Raw genomic sequence first — 7,288 nt, 5'->3', positions numbered from 1 at the left:
ATATCAGTCCATTGCTTAACTCCATGTCATGTATGTAACCCACACATTCGACGATCATGTTCTAATCACTTATTGTGTATGTCTTTTTAATAACTATTGAATAGCTTAAGAGTTCATATTCATGTTTAGTATGTGTGTGTTTGAATCTTCTAGCTTGAAACGTTTCTTCCAATCAATTATTTGTCAAATGTATCATATTTTTGTTATAGAAATCATGTCCAAAATTATACTCTGCAAGAGCGGGAAAACTCGGACCATGTGACTGATGAGATGACATGGTGATTTATGTATTGGGAGGAGAAATATACAACACACCGAGCAAAGACAATATCTAATTGGTCAAGTCACCATTTGGGATGTGTCCAAAAACCCAGTTTAAATACTCAGGACACCATCAAATCATTGCTTTTTAGCGTCTAGCTTCTTAACCTTAGCTTCTAGCCACTGCTTCAAGACATCACTTTTAGCCATGCAGCTTTTTAGTCATAGCTTTGAGCTATGCTTTTTAGCCACTGCTTTTTAGCTTTTAGCTTTTTAGCTTCCCACCATGAGGACACTCGGAGATGTTCGATCAGAGCCGTGCTTTCCTTCTTGCAGCAAGGGTTGGAGCGTAGGCTGTCCCCCTCCACCCTTAAGGTTTTCGTTGCTGCTATTTCGGCCCATCACGACCCCATAGAGGCGAGGTCAGTGGGGAAGCATGATCTCTTCGTCAGGTTTCTTAGGGGGCCAGGAAGTTAAATCCTCCTAGGCCTCCCTCCCGGCCCTCTTGGGATTTGGCATTGGTGCTAAGAACCCTACAAGCTGCCCCCTTCGAGCCTTTGCAGTCAGTCGAGTTGAAGTTTCTTTCTATGAAGACCCTACACTTGACTGCATTCGCCTCGATCAAGAGGGTGGGGGACCTGCAGGCATTTTCAGTCGACGAATAATGCCTTGAGTTTGGGCTGGCTGAATGTGCAACACTGAGACCCCAGCCCGGCTACGTGCCCAAGGTTACTTCCACTCCCTTCAGGGACCAGGTGGTAAACCTGCAAGCGCTGCCCCTGGAGGAGGCAGACCCAGCCCTAGCTTTGCCAGACGTGGCTGATCTGGTGTGAGGCTAGTGCCCATATGAGTGACCCGGCTGGGATCTCATATGTGTATTTCCACAGTACACCTACTAAGGCCGTGTTTACCCTGGCAGACCACATTCTGCTGTCTCTAAATGATGCCGCCATGAGCCATCTCAGAGACTTCCATGTGCAGTAGGGCCCCTCGGGGTTACTCCACGTGAGTAAATGTCACTTAACCCCCTTTGGGAGGAGGTGACTCTGCAGTGCGTCCTCTTCCAAATGGAAGGGCACGCTTTCCCAGTGTTATCCAAGTCCTACTGTTGGGTTGTGAGGAACAACTGTAGTTGACCTTCTCTGTGGTCCTATCATCTGCCTTATAGGAATGATCAGGAGGCCTACACAGGGCACTGGAGGTGGCAGAACCTGTGGCGTGTTGGTAGGGATCCCAATTTGTCGGTCATCACCGACTTGACGTCGAGAGTGACCGACTGAAAGGGAACATCTCGGTTACATATGTAACCCTCATTCCCTGAAGGAGGGAATGGAGACGTCATGTCCCGTGGCCACAGTTGCTGTACCACCACTGAGCTGCCGGGTCACTGGCTCGGCTCCTCAGCGAAAGCATAAATGAATGCGGTGCACCTGCTGCCTCTTATACCCACGCTGCGGGGTGTGGCAGCCAGATGCGAAATCCGCATGCCAATGTCCATTGGCTCGTTTAGTTACTCTCAAAGTGGATTGGTCTCTCTGGCGAGATCTCAATTCGTCGGTCATCACCGACGTGACGTCTCTGTTCCCTCCTTCAGGGAACGAGGGTTACATACTCAACTAGGTTAATAAAGACAAATCCACAGTAGCGTATTTACAGATGAAACGTCTCGGTTACATATTAAACTGCTAGCACCTGTTAGGCTATCAGGAACACCCCATTATTGGGGCCCCACAAACCCCAGCTACGGCCCGGACCCCAAGTCCAAGTCAAGCCATTTTTTTTTATTTTGTCAAGCAAGTTACAAGTCCTTAAATTTGCAACTTGAGTCAAGCAAAGTCGGAAATTAACAAGGCCTTGTGGCAAAAATGCCACCAAAATGAACAAAAATGCCCCATAAATGCAAGACAAAGTGGCAAAAAAGCCCTGGCACAATAATAATATGCTCTCTGATATTTATAAAAAAAAAAAAAAGTGATTGTGCATGCAGTCAGTTAACATTCTTTGATCAAACAAAGAATATGTGTTGGAGTCATGTATCACCCAACCCCTCCACTGTGGTCTTTTTCCTGTAAGTCATGTGATTTGCTGGAAAGAGGAAGCAGACCTCTGACGTCTAAATAACACACAGATCTTTTCTGATTGGCTGGCATGCATCTTGCGTGACATGAGTACACTTATGTAAGCCCATGCAGTGGCAAAAGACTCCAGCAAGATAATTCAAGAACACAAGACACAGCTCATATAATATCCAGAAGAAAACTCAGTTTGCTGTTTGGAATCCAGATTTCCTCAGGATTGACTTTTTATTTGTTATTTCACTCTTCTGATTTGTGGGATGTTCTGGGTATGCTCGTTCTATTGGAACATTTCCAGAACAGAGCTTAGAAAGTCCTGGTTAGTCAGAATGTATGTTTTATGTCTCACACAGATTAAAGGTGAATCAGGGATTTTGTAAAATTATCAAAGTGAAAACACTTAACTTGGTTTAATGCATTGACAAAACTTTTACTGTGATGTAGACTATTTTCAATTCAGTTCAAGTTTATTTGTATAGCGCTTTTCACGATTCAAATCGTTGCAAAGCAACTTTACAGAAAATTATGTTTCTACAATATATTTAGTAGTAGCTTATCAGTGGTGACTGTGTCAGTTAATGTACATATGGCAGAAATATACGGCAAAGTCAATTAAAGACGTAATCAAACAGACGATGAACACTATTAACAGCAATTACACCTAGCAGTGCATTACTATTAGCAGCAGTCCAGTCTAGAGGTCATGAATGCATTAAACTAGCTTTTCTGCATTAGAAACAGGTAACATGTTTCGTAGCTTGGCAATGATTCTAAGATGGAAGAATGCTGTTTTTGTAACATGGTAAGTATGATTTTCAAAAGACAAGTTGCTATCTAATATAACACCCAGATTTTTGACTGTAGAGGAAGTAACAGTGCATTCGTCTAGTTGCAATTTGTAATCCAAGAGACTCTGTGTACTGTTTTTTGGTCCAATAAGTAATATCTCTGTCTTATCCCAATTTAACAGGAGAAAAATATTGGTCATCCAATCTTTTACATTTTTAACACATTCTGTTAGCTTAGATAATTTAGAAGTTTCATCTGGTCTTGTTGCGTTATATAGTTGAGTATCATCAGCATAACAGTGGAAATTAATCCTATATTTTCTAATAATATTACCAAGGGGTACTTTACTGGTGATAATTGAGATGACTCCCCATTTAAAGGAACAAAGTGGTAGCGATCGAAAAGGTATGATCTAAACCATCTTAAAGCCTGCCCTTGAATACCTGTATAGTTTTGTAATCGATCTATGAGTATGTCATGATCTATAGTATCGAACGCAGCACTAAGATCAAGTAAAACTAGCAATGAGACACACCCTTGGTCTGACGCAAGAAGCAAGTCATTTGTAATTTTAACAAGTGCAGTTTCTGTGCTATGGTGGGGCCTGAAACCTGACTAAAATTCTTCATAGAGACCTTTTTTGCTAGAATGAGCACAATTGAGCAGACACAACTTTTTCTCAAATGTTTGACATAAACGGAAGATTTGAAATGGGTCTGTAATTTGCCAGTTCACTAGGATCTAGTTGTGGTTTCTTAATAAGAGGCTTAATAACCACCAGCTTGAATGGTTTTGGCACGTGACTCAAAGATAAAGACGAGTTCATAATATTGAGAAGCGGTTCTTCTGGTACATGTAACAACTCTTTCAGTAATTTAGTGGGTACAGGATCTAATAAACATGTTGTTGGTTTAGATGCAGTGATAAGTTTATTTAGCTCTTCCTGTCCTATAGTTGTAAAGCACTGCAGAATATTTAGATCGGGTGGCGTCTGGTTATTTGTTAATCTAGCCACTGTGCTAAATAAAAACCTTGGATTGTTTTGGTTATATTCTATGAGTTCCTATGAGTTTAGATAGCCTGCACCTGCGGTTGCAAACCACAAAAAAAAAAAATAATAATAATATAAAATAAATAAATAAGACAGCAGGGAATGGAAACCGTGGGTTATGACTTTTGATATAAATATATGATTTGCAAACAAATATTTTAATAAGTTGAATGTTTTAAATAAGTCAAACAGGTTCACAAGAAGTGTGAACGATTCTCACAAATCATGAACCTGATTCTAACTGAACAATCTGCAGTAGATTTTCATTGGATGTAAAGAGTATAGGCTAATCAATTTTAATGCATAGGTTATCTACGGACATAAATTAATTTAAATACATTTTAGGCTTAATTTTTTTTTTCTAGTGTGATGTTTATGATGATAACTACAATATGATATTACATGCTCTAATACAACAACACTGTAAAAAAATTCAGACCTCCCCAACTCAAAAGTTTCTAGAGACTGATTACATCTAAATTTTTCCATTGGCCCAACTGAATTTCTGCTAACTGAATTTAATCAATTGTGGCAACAGTCTATTACCATTGGCTCAATGAAAAATAATACGTTGAGCCAATTGGCAAAAAGAAGTCTACCAAACCATGTTATTGGCCCAATTAAATATTTTAAATAGTAGTAGCATACATTTTTAGTTTTACCTAATTTAAAAATGTATATTGGTAAATGTACAGTGGGGCAAAAAAGTATTTAGTCAGCCACCAATTGTGCAAGTTCTCCCACTTAAAAAGATGAGAGAGGCCTGTAATTTTCATCATAGGTATACCTCAACTATGAGAGGCAAAATGAGAAAAAAAATTCCAGAAAATCACATTGTAGGATTTTTAAAGAATTAATTGGTAAATTCCTCTGTAAAATAAGTATTTGGTCACCTACAAACAAGCAAGATTTCTGGCTCTCACAGACCTGTAACAACTTCTTTAAGAGGCTCCTCTGTCCTCCACTCGTTACCTGTATTAATGGCATCTGTTTGAACTCGTTATCAGTATAAAAGACACCTGTCCACAACCTCAAACAGTCACACTTTTTTTCCCCACTGTATATTGCTAAAGCAGCCTTACTGAATTGTTTATTCCCTGTTGTCCCAAAAGAAAAGTAAAACAATATTAAATGATGATACACTAAACATTGCCACATTTGAATACTTTTAATGAAATATACAACAATATTGTGAAAATACTTTAAAATTATAAATACATTGAAATTTTCTACACAGTATACCTTACAAAATCATGCATTTTAATTCTCATAAGATACACAAAGCTGATGAATTGCACCTTATACATTAATACATTCACAAACATGCAAAAAATGGCAAACACCATAAAACAATAATAATTTAATTAATAATGGTAATCATTTTTCTGAGGTTACTTCAACCAGTTTTTAGGTTAATGTCACTGAATATTACCATTCTCACAAAAGGTACTCGGAGCTCATGAAACTGCATCTTAAAGGGGTCATATGATGCGATTTCAAGTTTTCCTTTCTCTTTGGAGTGTTGCAAGCTGATTGTGCATAGATAAGATCCCTGAAGTTGCAAAGACTAAAGTCTCAAAACCAAAGAGATATTTTTTTATCAAAGTTAAGACTCTGCCACACCCCCCTAAAACGGCTCGTTCTAACAAGGCCCCACATATCTACCTCACTATGTGGAAATATTAGCATAATGCGCCCAAATGTGCACGCAAAGAAAGAAGACGTGGTTTCAGTAACTGCAGTTAGTGTTGAAGCAGCATGTCAGGGAGACGCTGTGTGTTTCTAGGCGAAAGCAAAAGCACTTCATTTGGCCTCCCGAAAGTAGATGCATTTAGGAATCTTTAAGATTACTTACAACAGAACAGCAATGCATTTTATTGACGACCGTTTCGTGAACCTAGGAGAGGAGGTAATTCTGACTTTGCTATGACAATCTGGCGCTTCTGAATCAGCTACTGTTTTGTTATTAGTTTAAGTATTTGCTATTGACTTCAAATGCGGAGTTTTGCGCATCGTGCGTGTGTGTGTGTGCGCGAGCGAGCGCGCTCAAAAACACCATCACATTTAAGTAATGGGGATGTTACTTCACCCAGTGTTTAGAGTAATTTCACATGAACTCTACCATTCTCACAAGAGGAACTTTGAGCTCAGGAAACGGCATCTTACACTTCAAATGTTTGCCAAAAAAAAAACTCATAAAAGGTACTTTGAGGTTACAATTCTGTCATTAATTACCCTAATGCCGTTCCACATCAATAAGAGCGTTGTTTCATTAAAAATTTCATCAAACAAATTTCATATCCAGCCCCAGGCCGGTCTACCTAGCGACGGACAGCGAGAGGGAGGGTGAGTGTCAGCCTCCTAACCTGCCATCTGTCTATCTCGATGTGTTTTCCCAGGTCACGACCGGGAGCTCGTTCGGAAGGGAACAACGCGAGGATGACCGCCTACGGAACTGCTGGGACCAAGTGCGCCGCATCGATGAGGTAGACAGGCTCCCGGGGCCTCACCCCCTCCCTCACTTTGTGATACGTAATGGAAAGAACATTATTTTGTGTATTTGGTGTAATGAAATGTGTTTATGCATGTTGTGGCGAGTATCCCGAGGCCAGATTAGCGTCGCCCTGGAAACGCCGCTGCTCCACTGATCACCGACGCACAACACCTGTGCGTGATGAGTGGCGCACCTGGAGCTCGTTCCCGCTGGCCTTAAAAGCCAGGAGAAGAGACACCAGCGGGAGAGCACCCCAGAGCTCCAGGCGGCATTAACGATTGTTCTCCTTATTTCACAGACTCTGAGGGCACCCAGGGAGAGGGATCTGCACCACGGCACTTCACCCCACGAGCACCAGTGTGAGACGGGCACCGAGCACCAGTCATCAAGGGCACGTGTGATCAGTGTGTGGGCAAATAAATCACCCTCCGGGGCTCTTTCGACCAGTACTGAGTCTGTGTTCTCATTCACCCCGTGACAGTGTTTATACATAATTACTGATTATAATGACTTATACTTTTTTTTACGCATTGCGTTGCATTGCATCGCGCCGCGTAAACAGAAAACTCTGTCTGCATTTGTGATCAGAGAAATGACAAACAACAAGTGCTACTCTAC

The sequence above is a fragment of the Sinocyclocheilus grahami genome, unplaced genomic scaffold (assembly GCF_001515645.1).
Source record: "Sinocyclocheilus grahami isolate Dianchi unplaced genomic scaffold, SAMN03320097.WGS_v1.1 scaffold2491.1, whole genome shotgun sequence".
Classification (NCBI taxonomy): domain Eukaryota; kingdom Metazoa; phylum Chordata; class Actinopteri; order Cypriniformes; family Cyprinidae; genus Sinocyclocheilus; species Sinocyclocheilus grahami.
The sequence above is the reverse complement of the archived record's forward strand: the minus strand, read 5'-3'. Positions refer to the sequence as shown.